Source organism: Falco naumanni, chromosome 1 (genome assembly GCF_017639655.2).
Source record: "Falco naumanni isolate bFalNau1 chromosome 1, bFalNau1.pat, whole genome shotgun sequence".
Taxonomy (NCBI): domain Eukaryota; kingdom Metazoa; phylum Chordata; class Aves; order Falconiformes; family Falconidae; genus Falco; species Falco naumanni.
In genome coordinates, this window is record NC_054054.1 from 101466693 (window position 1) to 101482901 (window position 16209).

General features: G+C 48.1%; 1 protein-coding gene across 3 annotated transcripts in view; it reads left to right on the forward strand.

Moving 5' to 3' along the window:
- The first annotated feature begins 7969 nt into the window (after positions 1–7969).
- CALN1 (calneuron 1) overlaps positions 7970–16209 on the forward strand; it is a 130135-nt gene continuing 121895 nt past the window's right edge. For 2 of the 3 annotated variants that reach the window (XR_005830684.1, XM_040613261.1), the window contains exon 1: positions 8341–9684. The gene's annotated coding sequence lies outside the window, so the exon portion shown is untranslated. Of the gene's footprint in view, positions 8017–8340; positions 9685–16209 lie in introns of those variants that run through there. The other variant, XM_040613271.1, reaches the window with a different exon arrangement.

Consider the following 16209-nt stretch of genomic DNA (forward strand, 5'->3'; position numbering starts at 1 on the left):
ACTATGCATGAAGTTAAGTTTCTGTCCACTTCTTACAGAGTCACACTCCCGGTTTTGATGTCCCCATGATGAGCTCGCACACCTCCCAGAACCTGCCATCTCATCTGCCTGATGGGGCTAATCGAAGAGCATGGAGAGGGGCAGCCCAAGCATGAAGGTGGCCAAGGGGACGAGTCTCCTGGGGAGAAGGAGGAACTGCAGCAGAGAAGCAGGCAACCAGAGTTTCCCTCCTGGCAAGTGCCTTTTTCATCTCAAACTGTTCCTTGCAAGAGGCGAGCTGGCTCGGGGGCTGCTCACAAGGGCAGTTGGTGGGGCGGGAGGGAGCTGCCAGCTCCCAAGGGTGGGTGGTGGGGACAGTGCTGGGGACCAGCAGTGGGTGTATATGTTGGGAATGTAAAAGATCAAGATCCTTAGTTAAAAACCTAGAATAAAACCTCTTCCCAGGGAAACAACTTGCAGGACTGTGCTGAACGTAAACGTATCCCAACCGTCTACATGTACGTGGTGCGAGGGCGAGGGGCACTCTGGGTTTGAGCCTGCTGTGGCTCTAAACCAGCCAAACCCTCCTTTTCTGTTGGCTCTCATCTGGAAAGTCCAAATGGATTTTTGGAAGCCTGGTAGTCTTGGAAATTGTTTATTTTTTTTTTTCTTCACCATTTTGAAAAATGGCTTGACTCACAGTTGCATGAGGCTGTGGGGATTCACAGCAGACCATCTGTTTCAGCTGTTAGCAGTCATTAATTTTTTTTTATATTTTTTGCTACTTTTGATATACTTTGGGAAAAAAATATGTTCTTTATGGCATTGGAGAACTTCAAAGTTGCTTGCTTTTTTTTTTTTCTCTCAGAGAAACAATATACAGTGGATGTAGTTGTTATAAAAGAATTACATTTTTATTGGGCTTTCTAAATGGGGAATTTGTCTCCTGTGGACACTCAGGAGGACACGGAGTATTGTTTGTCTCCTTTCCACCATGTATTTGGCTAATACCTGCCTTGCTACTGTACTGTGATACATCTACTTTTTTTCCAGGTTAACTAATGAAGAAAGGCTTTCATTTAAAAAATGCGGTGAGATTTTCTTTTAAGCCCCTACGTTTCTGGAGCTAAGTACTTACTGATTAAATCAGCCTTATTGTCTCCAGTTATTCTACTCAGAAACTGGAAAATTACTCAACTCCTTGACAGGTGTTCACAGCTGATGGCTCAGATTTGTGGATCGAGTGCTGGGGCATATGGCATGATAAATAATAGAACAAACTAATCCTATTGACACTGTCCACCCTCCAGCCTGCACACATTTATCCTTGCTCTCGCTGTGCGACAGCCCATTCCCTGAGCCAGCTCCTCTCAGAGGTGCTGCTCCCGAGCCACTGACTGATGAGTTTGGCTCATCAATGTTTGAGCAAAGTGTTGTAGCACTGTTTTTGCAAGGACCTCTGCTCAGTGTGACAGGCAGGTGTTCACCATGGGTTTGCTCCCCGTCTGCTTCATTAGTTTGTTCAGCTGATGCTTGCGATGGCACATTGTGCCAGAGTTTGCCCAAGAGCCTTGCTGGTGGTTTCCCTGTTGCTTGTGTAGGATTTTAAATACAGCAAAAAAAACTTCCTTGAGTTTAAGGGGTACTGGGAAATGCAAAGGCTGGGAGCATGAGGGAGGGTGCAGTATCTTGCATGAAAATGTGTGATGGGGGATGGTGGCATTGTGCAAACATGAAGCTGTAGCGGGTAATGGGCAGAGAGCTCTGCGCTGGGCTCATGGTTGTGCTGGCTTGGGTCATGCATCCCTGAAAGAGCTGTGGGCAGGACGTAAAACATGAGCCACAAACCTCCGAACCTACTCTTGAGCCTTGTGATGGTTGGGAGAGTGCAAAACTTACACTGAGTGTCTTAGACCTGCCTGTGACACCTGGGTGAAGTGACAGCCAGAGAGCCGTGGAGTTTTTCCAACCATCCATTAGGACTGCGGCTTTCAGCAGGATTACAAATGTGTCCTGGAAAACGCTCCTTGGAGCTGGCCAAAGAGCTGTTAGTTTCTGGGCGTGGGGGCTGGTTCTGGGCACGGGGCCATGCCGTGGCCAAACCCAGCGTGTGCCACTGCGGAGCGAGCTGGCAGCGAGGGACACCGCGGGGATGGTGGCTCCTCCTGTCCTGCTGCCCGCTTCAGGGAGGCGTGTGCTGCTAAAAACCGTATGGCTCTATAGTGCAAAGCAAAGAGACCATCGGTCGTGCCCCGGGAGCTCAGCACCAGGGCTTTATGCTCCTGTGTGCATTTCCAGGTACGGCCTGGGTCCAGCTCTTGTCCTTTGTGTGCAGAGGAGCAGGATGTGTCCCATCCCTGTGTCTCCTGCTCCCATGTCTGAGCAAGGCGTGTGCCCCGAGCAGTTGGGGCAGCCAGCACACCACGATGCCTGCTGCAAGCTTGCCAGAGGAAGGTGGAGGAATGCACATCTGGAGGCTCAGAGATGTTTGGTGCCTGTGTGGTTTTCATTTGGAGGCCTTTCTGTTGTTGATTGACTTAATTAAAACTAAAAAAAAAAAAAGAAGCAGACAGGATTGGACTTTATTTTTTTTTTAAATGAAATCCCTGGCTTTGAGAGCTACAGAGCCAATTTTCATTTTGAAATTTCCTTCCCTTAAAAATTTTATTTTTAAAGTTCCCCAAAAGAATTTTGAACTGCAAATTGGAAGGAGGTGTTAGACCTTACAACTAAAGCAAACCCAACCCCAAATCTATTAACTGATTCAAAAACCATTTTGTGTTTTGCAAAGTCAATTTTCTGGAGAAAATTAGATATTTTGTTTATTTTCCAAAGAAAAACATGGCTTTTTAAAAATTGAGTACTCCAAGGTACCTCAAATACCCCTCAGATTTTTGTCCCAGCATTGAGAAATGTGGGTGGTGCTTGGCTGCGGCATGCTCTCCCCCTTTGCCCTACCTGCTGAACACGTGCTCCGTGGTACTGAGCCTTCCTGGGGCAATGCTAGAGATTTGCAGTTTTGATGAGAAGGGAGGAAGATGATTAGTGATCCTGGGGCCCCTATTTGTTCTTCATGCCCCAACATGTGTCTGCTTGGGCTTGCAGCCATCCTCCTCCATCTATCAGGTCAGGCCTTGGTGCATCCCCCAGAGACCCCACTTGCGGCTCAGGGCACAGCCCTTCTTGGTGTGCCCAAAAATTACTGCCCAGATCCTGAGTGAGATGAGGAAGTAAGGAAAAGGAAGAAAATATCTCCCCGTCAGGAAATCTGCCTGTTAACACCCCAGACACAAAAGTCTCAATGGAGCTTTTCCCCTTTGAACCAGCTAAAATGTTGCTCACTGATGGGAAGTCTAAAAATAAGCGCGTTCTCCACAAACAGCTTAAAGATGTTGAAAATGAAAAGCAACAAAGGATGTAGAACGTATGAGTCACTAAATTACAGGGCTATCTTTCTAAGAGCAAAACAAAACAAACTCCCCCCCCCCCCCCCCCCCCAAACCCTCCCTGCTGAAATTCATTGTGAGTTTTCTGGGTTTGGTTTGGGGCTGTTTGCCCCACGGTGCCTGCGCAGACAGTCATCTTATTTTTGTGGGCTAGCGAAGGGCTGAAACCTTATCCATTTTTATTACACAGTGTGCCAGAGCTGCTCTGTATAAATAATAAGAGTAAAACCAGTCTGCTCAGCGGCATGAACAGGAGGTGCTTTTTCTCTTGCACATGGGCATTTCTGTTGATTTTTTTTTTTTTGTGTGTGTGTAGATAAACCCCCTTGCACTAGCTCACTGGATGTCAAGCTTTCTTACAGGAAAGCGTGTAAGCATACATTTGTCTTGACAGCGTGTTCTTCTGGCCCTGGCTTAGCCACAAGTGTTTGGTACTCTCAGCTGGGAGCAAGCAGATTTTCCTGGGTGTAATAGCATTTGTCTATAGCTTTAGTTTGTTGAGATAATGTAATTAAAAGGAGTTCTTGGTTTGTTTGGTTTGGGTTTTTTTTTTTTCCTCTCTGAAGGTCTCATTTTGTGATGAGCTCTGCTAGGGTGGACTGTGTTGCAAAACTGAAGTTTTTTTAGCATTTGCAGATGAGCTTGAATCAAAATCTTGGCGTTTGAGGCAGCAGGAAAGGGGATGGACTGGTGCCAAACCTATGCCTACATCTGATGTTTGCAGCCAGCCCCAATCTCTCTAATAGGCTGAAATGAAATCTTGGGTCCAAGCAGATGGTAGGGCTGGAGATGTGAATCTGCTGGTGCTGCTGCATCCCAGACCTGCTGTTGCGGTGTGGAATACCCTCACTGGGGTTTGAAGGAGCTGGAGGCTGCCCCTTTCTACCCATCATCATCTGCACCTTCATCCATCCTCTTCGCTGTCGTGCGGGGAGGAAGGGCAGCAGCATCGGGCCAGGCAGTGCGAGATCCCTTCCACGAGCCAGTTGCGGTACCCGGCTGGCTCGCTCCCGGCCCAGATAACCCATCAATCAATGAACCGGTTCCCTGCGTTGGCAGGTGCAACAAAGGCTGTGCACAACCATCATAAATCCTAGAGTGGAGCTCGCTCAGAAATGATTTAATCTAGATACTTAGTTCTGAAATGCGCTAATTAAACTTCAGAATGAAGCATCCAGTGCAGAAGCAAGATGAATAAAAAGTAAAAATAAAAGTTTCCCCTGGAATAATTAACCATCATTAAAAAATGAAAATCCAGGCTAGGGAGCAATTGTACACTTTCCACAAAGTGTTTCATCAGAAATAATGGGATGAAATTAAGCAATGCAAAAATGTAGGCTGAAAGTTGAAAAGCTTATCCCACTCGTGAGACCCATTAGACTGCAAAATGTTACTGAACCCTCCCCAGGGAGCGGTCAAATGTGTATTTCTCGGGACATTTAAAATTGGACTGGACAGAAACCCCCTCCCTTATACTGTGGGGAACAGTTACAGATATCCTCACTTCGATGGGCCTTACAGACCTCTCTGAGTTTTAATTTCAGTGAGTCATCCCTAACTGAGAAAAAACTATTTAATTTTGGTAGAAGGCTTTCTTATCTGAGGGAACTCTCAGTCTGACTCTACAGGCCTTACGTCTAGATATTGCGAAGGATGCTTTTAAGACACCAGCCTTTTCTAAAATCATACACCGGCTTGCCCTGCCTCCCCTTGGACACTGCATTTATTGCTGTCCTATCTACCGTGCGCTCACCTGACGCTTCAGCCACCGCTTTCCTTGGTCTCAAAAAAGGCACCCAAGCAGAAATGGAGACCTCGCCCTGCCTAGGTGGCTGTGGGTTTGCTGAGCATCTCCCTACAAGCTGGGTGGTACCCAAATGTAATCAGTCTGACTGGTGTACAACAGCTTGATAGCAAATTACATCAAGCAATAACCCACTTGATATTAGAGTGACAGCTCAGCACTGACAGTGACAACGATCACTGCTCCCCAACAGGCAGCCAGGCAGGTCTCTGACAACAACTGTCCCTGCCTCGCATAATTTTTCGGTGCGTTGCTTTGTCACATTAGTATTATACTGTCTCTTGCCATATCATTTTCATGAGCATAATGCAAATGTCACGGTGCTGATTTTGGAGGTGGCCCTCTCCCTCCGGAGAGCACGTCCTCCCATCACTGCTCCCCAGCCACAGGAGCTGCTTTGCTACCCAGGAGATCTCAAAAAACAGAGGGTTTGACGCGATCAGCTCTGTATTTTAACAAAGAAAAAGAGAAAACGGCCGCTTCCTGGTCTTTATGTGGACACAAGTCTGGAGATATTCTGGATGTACTTAAGGATTAATGAGAACTTGGTCCTTTAACAATCTTTAATAACAAATATATAAGCCTAATGGATTTTCCAGCTACTGTTTTCAGCCATGAAGGTTGGAACCTTTTTGTCTAATGTCTTCCAGAGCTGAGGGAAAGGAAATTAGCTAAAGGCAGGGAATAATGTTCTGCAAATGAGGGGCTTTGCCCCCACTTTACTCATGTAAGCAGCCCAGATGAGGCTAAGGGAGTCACAGGTGAAAGTTTCCTTATGGAGCAAGAAAAAAAGAAATGAGAAGTAAAATGACGTGAAGAGATTGATCTGAGTCTCACCTTGTTGAAATAGCGTTTGGTCCCATCATTCACCTTCCACAGATGGTACCGAGGAAAACATTGCTGGAGCAGGAATTATCTTTTCACTGGACATAGGAATGCCAATAACTTGATAAAAATGGTAACATTGCAGGATGTTGCACAGCCCTGATGGTTTATAAGGAACTTGGACCACGGCTAAATTCCTGCACCTCCATCCAGGCCCTGGTGGGCAGAAAAGCGTGCAGGCACAGGGGCAGCGGGATGCAGAAAGCCCATCTGCGGGCAGGACGGCTGAGCTGGTGAAGCAGAAATAGTTTACTACCAATGGAGAAGGGATTTCTAGTTTGCACAGGGAGCAAAGGAAGCAAAAACCCCTCTGCTCATGGTTTCTGAGCTGGTGATCACGTTCCTTCTGATGGTGAAATCCCAGCATGGGAAATGGTGTGACCCACGAGGCTGAAAGGAAGGAGCCGGGAAGGATTTTTACATCAGAAAAGTACGACCCAGACAGGATGTGAGTGAAACACCTTTGAACCATAAAGCCGACGCTTACTCTGAAGGCTTTGTTCAGCGCTTACACGGCTGTGGGAGTGTTGCTGTAGATGCAGGGTAGCTCTCCAGGCTGTTTTCCAGATCCAGCCACAGCAGCTTTAGTTGAGTGTTGGGTTCCTATTAGAGACTCTTCTGAAGTCAGCTGTGTTCACCATCAGAACACCTTTCTATGTACTTATACTAAACCATCTTTAGCTAAATTTCACCCCACTGGGAGCACACACCAGCCCAGCTTTCCCCAGGTACAGCTTTTCCAGTGGCTTTGGCAACCCTGGGCAGGATCCAAAGCCCCTGTGCACCTGGTGCCCTCAGGGAACTGGGAAGACAAGAAGCTCCACCATGCTCTGGTAGCCCACTGAAGGTGACCACAGTAAAGAAAGGTGTTGCCTGGTTGATCTGCGGTGATTTTAGCTCAGCTGAGAAACCTGAGGAGATGCTCAGCAAGTCGGGAGAACTGCACTCCATCAAGCACTTGCTTGTTTGCTCTGAAGAAGTCAGGACCTGGCTGGAGCTGTCAGCATCAGGGATTTTTGTAGCCACCTGCTCTGCTCCTCCGTGCTCCCCAGCATCAAACAGAGGGCACTTGGGCCGGCTGGGCTGGGACCCGGGGTTCGGGGAGATGCACACCTCTGTGCAGACAGGAGCACCAGAGACACGTGCAGACATGGTTTCTTCTCCTCCATTGCTGTTTCCGAAAAAAGAACCGGCACCTTACCCCCTCCCTCCATGGTAAAAAGAAAACCTGGAGAAGGTTGGGGAAGTCAACTTTCCAAGGGGGTCAGCCCCATATTAGTGATTCCTTTCCCGTCGTGGACTGTTTCGGGGTCGTGCTCTTTCCCAGCTGCCTCCGGGAGGGAGGAAAGACGGGCGGTGGGAGCCGCGGAGGATGGAGCCGCCGGGGGCTGGCCCCTCTCCCCTGCGCGCAGCATCCCGCGGGCTCTGGGGAAGGGGCAGACGGCGACCACCACACGATCGGGTGGCTGGCACCGAGGTGCCGGCGAGGAAGGGGTTAGCGGGGGCCTGCCGCAAGGTGGGCTGCGGCGGAGGGTGTTCCCCGGGCGGGCGCTGCGCCGCCGCCCTGGCCGGGGGCTCCGGGGGAGCGCGGCGCTGGGGCTGCGGGGCCATGGGGCGCTGAGCCGCAGCGCGCTGCCGCGCCGCCCCGCACTCGCATCCTCCTCAGCAGTCTCCGGGTTTATCCCGGTTTTTTTTTTTCCTTTGCATTTTTTTATTTGATTGTCTTTTTTTTTTTTTTTTTTTTCCTTCGCCATCCTCACCGCCCAGATCCCTCTCTGCCTCCTCCCTCCATCCTCCTTTGAATAACTCGGCCAGGAGCGATCTGGAGGGGGGGGGTGGGGGGTGGGGGGGAGGGAAGAGGAGCCGAGCAAACCTGTGGCGGAGAAGCCGGCTGGTGGAGAGGTGAGTCGAGAAGGTGAGACCCCGGCGAAGGATGGGGAGCACTGGCTGCCCACCCCCACCCCCCCGGGCAAGCGGGGGGGCAGCCGGTGCCCCACGAGGAACCGACCTGTTGGCCGGAGCGGGGGCTAGTCCCTCCCTCCCGGCTTGCTTAGACGGGGCGGCGGCGGAGCGGTCCCCCGTGGGGTACAGCGGGGTTCGGGGTTGGCGGCGGCGGGGGGGACCTGCGAGTGTAGATGCTCATCCCCTCCGGCCACCCCTGGCTCGCTCGCGGGAGTGCCCCGTCCCCCCACTCGTGTGGTTTGGTCACGGGTGGGTTCCCCCCCCCTCTTGGGCTGCGTGCGGTCGTGGGCACACACACGCGTGTTTGTGGAGAGGGGCACGCAAGTTGCCATGGAGCAGTGTAACATCACTTCTGCCACCCAGAAAGCCTTTTTCTTAATTTCTGGGCCCTCTCCTCGCTCCTACCGTGGATGATGTAATAAGCACTCGGTATCTATGCGGTGTCCTGCTCTTGTGGAGTTAGATAAGAACAAAGATCCCAGAGCAGAGGGAGCAGCCGCCATCTGTTTGAATAGATGGGTCTTAATGAACCTGTCAAAATCAACAAATATACACGACAGAGGAATTTGGCCCCAAACACCTCCTGATGCCGCTGTCGGCAACCAAAAGACTCCCAAAGAGAGTCCTGCCTGTCGCCCAGATGCCTACTAATAGCTTTAATGTATTCAGCCCAGCCTCGTTTTATTTCAGATATAATTTCAATCACCAGATTTAATACATGATTTGCAGTGATTGCCTCCTGATTTACCCACTCGAACGGCAAAAGGAATGCATTAAGGAGGGCTGAGTTGCCGTGCTTTGCTGGTGTCCTGAGTGTGAGCTGTTTCTCCTGTTACTCACCAGCAGCTCAGACCTTTTCCACCCACCAAGTTTGACTGTTTTCCATGTAGCAGCTGCATCCCCCTTAGTACACGCCACGCTGTGTCGCGCTAATTCACTGGGCGCCTTGCAAGCTTGTCTCGGCTCTCGGTGGCTTTTGGAGTGTGTTGAAAGTCGTCAGGATACAGACGGGCTCCGCTGGGAAATGATAGCGGGACGAGATCGGCTGCGGGAGCGGCTCGCTGAGCTCTGGCCAGGCTGTGGCTGCCTGTAACTCCGCCGGAGGAGAGGTGCGTGATCCTGTCTCGCTCGATGTGCTTGCTGGACTACAAGAGGATCTCCTCATTGCCTGGGAAATCAGATTTCCCCATTGTTCAGCTGTAAAATAGCTGCACAAGGCCGTGATTGGCAAAGGACTGGATCACCCAGGTTGCTTACATCACGTAGGCAGCTGCCACCGAAATGACACACTTGATTGAAGGCCAAAAGAACCATATACGTAACTGCCTGTGATTAAGCTCCATATGATGCCTCAGAGCAAGTAAAAACCCCTCCTTCATCTCATCTTGCTTGTAACGAGACAACCGTTGCAGGGATATCATTTGGGTCATGTTGTGGCTTTTGGGGGATTTTTTTTGTTTTGTTTTGGGTTTTTGGTTTTTGGGTTTTCTTGCTTCTGGCTGTAAACTTCCATGACCTGCACCAATCTGCCATTGCACCCTCGCGCGATGCCCCATGAGAGCCTGGTGCTGTAGGCGTGCTGGTAGCTGGGAATACAAATTTTGCCAGGTAAGAGCTCCCAATGCCATTTTTTAACAAGGAATATTCCAGCTGGCTTCTTTGGGGGAGGGAGAGGGTCTTTGCACGTGCCCTTTCCCCGCTGGCATGCATGTGTGGCGGTGTGACTGTTTATTTCTGGAAAGGGTTGGTAGGGGAAGCTTCATCTTTTCAGTTTTCAGAGTCTTTGTGGGTGCTCAGCGGTTTCCTCACAGTATGCGCCCTACCTGTAGATAGAGCCTCTCTGCACTGCACCTGTAGATAAATGCTCTGCCCTGGCTCTGGCAAGGGTTTTGCGTATCTCCAGGCAGAGTCCCGATCGGGCAGTGAGGGATGGCGAGCGTGGGAGACCTGGGCCAAACCCTGCACCGGGTGAAACTTCTAGGTAGTGTCAGAACTGCAGGGGTCTCCGTGGGGAGGTCTCCATCCTGCAGGACCTGGCTTTGGCTCCTGTACTCTTCGGTAGTGTGTAGACCTCCTCTGATTCTTACAATACCTTCCCTTAACTTTTCAGTGGGGCAGGATCAGGCCAGGGCCCGATCCTGCAAACTGATGGATTTAATCAGTAAACAAAAAGACTTTGCATGCATCTCCCTGCTATTGAATCCCTGGGCAAAACTTGTCTTGCATAAAAACCCCAAAAAACAAAAATCCAGCCCCAAGCACTTAAAGAGAAATAGTTTGCACAAATGCTAATTTAAACAAAATCTCCTTCCTTTCCTGTCTGTCTGAGCTGCATGAGGAGACAGGGCTGTACCTCCTCTCTCCATACTCACACTCTCCCTGACTTCATTATCATGCAGTTTTTGTCCAATCATAATGTGCTTGAGGATTATGCTGATGCAGCTTATTCCTACCATATCAAGATATATGGGTATGTATAAATGTAGATGGATATATAAACAACATTTTTGTGGCCACTTGTCCAGGCTTTCCTTCAACAGACTAAATCCCAGCCCAGTCTTGGTACATTTAAATGGCTGGTCCCATGCATCTCACACAGCCTCCAGAAAACCTTCCCCTGTAAGTTACAATGCAATGCAAGTCCTCTTGTTTTATTTTTCTTTAAATGACCTAATTTCTAAGCAAATAATTGCTTGACCAATAGTGAGATGATAGTACTATGCATGTTTTATCTTCCAGAGTTATCATAAACTGAACAAAATATCCATTGAGAAACTACTTGTATTAGAAATACCAGCAAACATCATTTTAGTCGATTTGTGCACATATAACTTTATTGATTCAGCATGAAATATGGCAGGCAATTTATCAGGAGATGTAAAATGAAACAGGCGGTACCTTTTCAGAATATGCTGGGAATGTCAAATGGGTCTGAGAGCATTCATGTTAGCCAGGTAAACCGAAATGATTTTTTTATGAGTCCTGTAAACAATACCAAGTCAGTTTTATTCAGTTTTATACAGTCCACAGCTAAAGATATATTAGTTAGCTCAGCTGTTAACTGGGGGAACTGATACGGCTGGGTAGGCTTTAACTGTATTTTTAACCTGCGAATGTGGTTAGCGTTAAAAGTGTAAGCAAAAAACTAAAGTAAATACTGGGTATTATGCAATAGTACTTGGGCTATCATGGAAAGAGGGCAATAGAACCAAACTGTTTTATAGGTCTGCTTTTAATTAAATGCAGTCTACTTTGATAAAAGCACTGAAATGTGAAAATGCTTCTCAGAATAAAGACATTAAGCAGTGGTATTTAAAGCCACAGTGCAGGTTCAGTCTGTTGAACCTGAAGTCCATGGGCAGGACGTGGAAAATGTATAGAAATTCAGTGGGTGGCTGTAAAACTGCCCTCTCATTCCTTGAACTTAACGTCTGCTTGTGGAGGCTTACTGGGCAAAATTGTATATACATTTTTACAGCATGATAAAAGAAAACCTTAAATATCTGCACTGCATGCTGTCATTAAGTCTGTTCATAGCTGAAGCTTTCAGGCAGTATTTACCTCCCTTTTTCATACATTATCGAGCCATTTAACCCGGATGGTGGTTTCAGATGCATGCTGTTCGTTGCCTGTAGCCATACCCCACTGTGTTGGCATCTCTGCAGCTTCGGTGGGTACCTCCTGGGGTGCAGGCATTGCAAAGTGGGGTGCCGAGGCTGTCTCTGAACCCCCAGCTATGAACCGATGCCCAGCTGGGAGGAGCTTGCTGGAGTGGTTTGGGGCTCTCTGAGCTGTCCCTTTCCCTTACCCTCCTGTATTTCCATCATCATCATGCGTGTTTATTGAAGTTCTTCCTCATGGTGTCTGCAGAAGGGTTTTGGATATTTACAAATGCAGCAAGGGTCAAAATCTGGCCGCTTCACCTTTGAATAGGGCATAAGCAGATACTGGGTTTGCCTGCGGTCACTTAGTGTCCTGGAGGATGCTTGCGCGGGATGACACAGGTGACAGTGCAGTGGGCACGTGTGTGCAGAGAGAGCATCTGCCTGCAGATAGTTTCCTTAGGATCTTTTTATCCTGGCACGTTAAACAATAATGTGAGCAAGCCTAAGACGCTGGAAGGTTGTTCAGTCGAGGGGACGGCCGCCACTGATACCCTGCACAAATTCTAGTTTGGCTTAATTCCTTCCTAACCTAAATTCTCTTTGCATTTGTGTTCGCTTCCTGCCTGGGGCCTGATTCTGCAAACAGGTCAGTGGGGCAGAGCCTCACTGAAGTTAATGAGTTGCAGCGAGCTGGTGCCTGCACGGGGACTGATCCACTTTAATAATGTTTTCTTCATTCTCCTCTGTTTGCAGGACCATAGCTGTTTGCATAGATACAACAATCATTTTGAAGGGTTACCCAATCCTTCAAAGCCTTAGGCAAACAGCTAAGTAAATAGGCCGGTGGCTTGGATGAGCACTGCTGATGCTTGCAACCTGTCCCAGTGAAGGTAACTGGAGTTTTGCCATTGCCTGCCATCATCGCAGTGCCCCCTTGCAGCTCCCCACCCCCAGGCAAGTGTGCCCCATGGGCATGCATTTGAAGACCCAGACATGTTTGTGTTGCTAATCGGCAGGCTTCTCAAGAGGGTTTGAGGACATATCTAGAGGCTACTAAGGATGTTACAGTGATGATCTATTTGTGTATTCATCCTTGATCTTAGATACTTTGCTCTGACCCCTTTTAAAAACTGCATTTAAGAAAAACGTCCTCTGTACACTAATTTTTTCTGCATATTGTTGACCTCTGCCAGGGCAGTGATTTCCCCATGGAGAGCTGTTGGCACATCAACTATTATGCAAATGAGATTCCAAATAGTTGATCATCCCTGCCAGGTATTAAGGTTGGGAGCAGCCAGCCCAAGAGCAAATCCCAGGAAAAACAAGAAAATGAAGTCTCCATAACTGTTTTCAATTATTCAGTCTCGCTGGTTCTCCTTATGTTTCAAGAAGAAACATGCAAATCTCTCTGGGTCTAGCTTGTTTACAGAGTACTCGTGGGTTTAAAATACAGCCAGCATCAGATTTCTGTTGTACATTTCCTTCAAATAAATACTGAAATAAAAATAAGGATGCTGTAATTTGTGCCACCCCAAGAGCTAAGCGCTGTGCTCCAGCAGGAAATGATCATTTTGGTTTCTTGGAACAGCTTTACTATAATCTTCCAAAGACCAGTAGCTCACGGAGAAAGAAGCGCAGGCTTTCTCAAGGCAGCTCAGCTCTCTGATAGGATCTGGTTTCTTGTGAATTAAGGTCTTGGATGCTGGGGTGCTTCAGCATGTGCTCGGATCCTGCTGAGCCCAGGGAGTGCTTCAGCGCTCTGAGGCATCCGAGCTCCAGGGCTTACCCCTTGGAGGAGGTCCGTGCCTGCCCACCGCTGTGCACGTAGAGGGGTCATGGCAGGTTTGGGATCTACCTATTTGTTCTTCTCATAAACAGCTAAATAGCGTAGTGTTGGGTGTTAAACAGCTGCTCTGGGTGGACAATGCGCTGTCCGGTGGATGCCCTGGCCACCTTCTGCAGAGTAGGGCTGCAAGTCCAGCGTTCAAGGGCAGCTGGTATTTCTGGTTTTTTGCATGAAGTGGTGCCATGAGCACAATGGTCTCTGAACCCTGGCTCACCATGGCCTGTTTCTAGCTTAATAGTGGTTAATAACTAGCCTGGTCATTCTGGAAACTTCTTGTTGGGGCAGGTCATTTGGGTCTGCTGGCTCTCTCCCAGCAAGCAGACTTGGATCCTCTTTAAATCTGGATCCACTTTCGAAGCTGGACCATAGTATGTGTATGAAGACACTTTCCCAAGAAAACTAACAGCCCTGAACGTTTGCAGTGGGCAAATCCTTGGAGTGTATCTTGGTTTGAATCTTATACTATGATTCACCTCAATTTATGTGAAAATTATTCCAGTGTTATGGTTACCCTTGCCTCTTTAATTACCTTCTGGCTCATTTATATATATTGATGGCTCCAGTCCTCATAGCTCCTAGGGAACTTTCTGTAGGAACCGTCAGCTATTGTTTTTAAAAAATAACCCTCACCAGATGTCCAACAAGCTCCTTTAAAGATGAGGCCTGGCATAAGTCGTATTTATTGGGAGTAATTAATTGCCCTGTTAAAAAAACTAAATGTTTTGGCATTTCATTAATAATAGATAATGACCCAACAGGCTATTTGTAGTGTGTTACTTTGTTAAATCTGCTTTTAAAATTGTCATTATTGATATATTTCATGTTTATAATTACTCATCTGTGACGCACTCGGTCTGTTATGAATAATCCATTGTATATTGTTTTCTTAAATAGGATGCTTGCTCAGTGTACTGGGGGTGCCAGGAATCACTGCTAATAATGTCTTCATGTCTGATTTATGCCTGTGAAGTGAAGGCAACTGGACATGAGTAAATGAACAGAAGCACACTCAGAAAAGTGTCCTCAAGACACTCTCAATAAGCAAACACTCAACAGTTGTGCGTGGAGGAGAAAAGAGTTCAACAGAACAGGGAAAGATGTTAGAAATGCATCACGGCGGGGGGGGGGGAGGGGGGGATAAAGATGCACAAGTGACATTTCCTTGCTGTTTTGACATTCCCTTCATCTCAGCTAAAAGCTCTGTGATACTTTTTCTGCTACTGCCAACAAGGACCTCGTTACCCTATGCCATCAGTTAGTTCAGTATTATCGTGTGTTCTCCTACTTAGAAAAAGATAAGATAAATGTTGCAGAAAAAGAAATATTTGAACTGCAAGGACTGTTGAGGGGGTTGGTGTACCGCTCTGAGCAGATGCAGATGATGGTACAAAGCCTCTCCTGCACCAGCAGCCAGCGATGTGTGCTCAGCTGAATGTGCTTGGTGTTGGCTTTGTGGTACACCCATCTCCTGAGCGCTGGGGGAGCGGTTGCCTGCAGGGGCAGGGGGAGCCCCCACTGCACGCTGCCAGGAGCCCCTGGGGGTAGGCACAGGGTGGTCATTGCTCCCCTTGGCAGTATTAAAGGGGCAGATTTGGAGGGAAAAAATGAAATGAAGGTGAGGTGGAAGGTGCCTGGGACAGTGCCGAGGGAGCTGCAGGTCTATCAGCTGCACGTGATCTCATCTCAGCACTGATGCTGCCCAGCCCCTCCGAGTGTCTTCACAGACTCCTGGTTTTTAAAGCCCAGGAGGAGTGTCAGAGCATCTAATCTAGAAAACAATATATCACAAGCCATCAGCTTTCACCCCGTTAACTCCAGCACTGAGCTCGGCAGCTCGCGCTTGGCTAAAGCGTGTCCTCCAGCAAGGCATCTGGTCTTGTCAGGGAGACAGCAACGTGTCACTTGTTCTGATAGTTTGTTCCAATGGTTAATCACCTTCACCATTAAAAACTCTTGCTTAATTTCCAATTTGCATGTTTATAGCCTTCAGCTTCCCACCATAGAAGCCCTTTGCCTTGAGATTTTAGAGCTTTTTAGTAGCCTGCATTTTTTTCCTTTCATAAACTCTTCCCATGTTCTCAAACAGTCTTTTCATGGAAGCGCCCGGATGATGCACACCATGTGTCCTGTTGTCTTGTAGAGGAGCTGAAACCATAGGAGGGAACAGGAGGCTGGTGCATACATGCAGCAGCCTTCCCAGAGACAAAAGATCTGTTTTCAAGTGGATTTTTTTCATGTTGCCAGGTGAATTACTAGAGGGGAGAAGAGAAGAAGGTTCAGAGATTTTTGTTGTGTTGTTGGCTGGCTTTTCTTTTACTTTTTAATATCAGCTCAGAAGCTTTCAAAAACAACTGTAGTTTATATGAAGTTGGAAATTTGTAACTGACCCTGGCTAAACTCCACCCCTGCAGCAGCAGAAAGTGGCTCAGTGGCAGAAAGGGGAGGGCAGAAAAATAGCTTGGGATTGCTGGCTGCGAAAGGCGAGGATGAGTTTTGGGGGCTAAGAGGAGCTTGGGTGAATGGAGGAGATGCTGGTGAGTCAGTTGTGATGGTTCCTTAAAATTATGCAGGTTTAAGGCTGTTTGGGAGTGGAAAGGGGTTTTTATCCCCTTAGTGTGTGATGTGCTTGCCCTGGAGATACAGAGCTATTGAGTCATTGCAGTCCTCCCGGCAGTTTAAGCT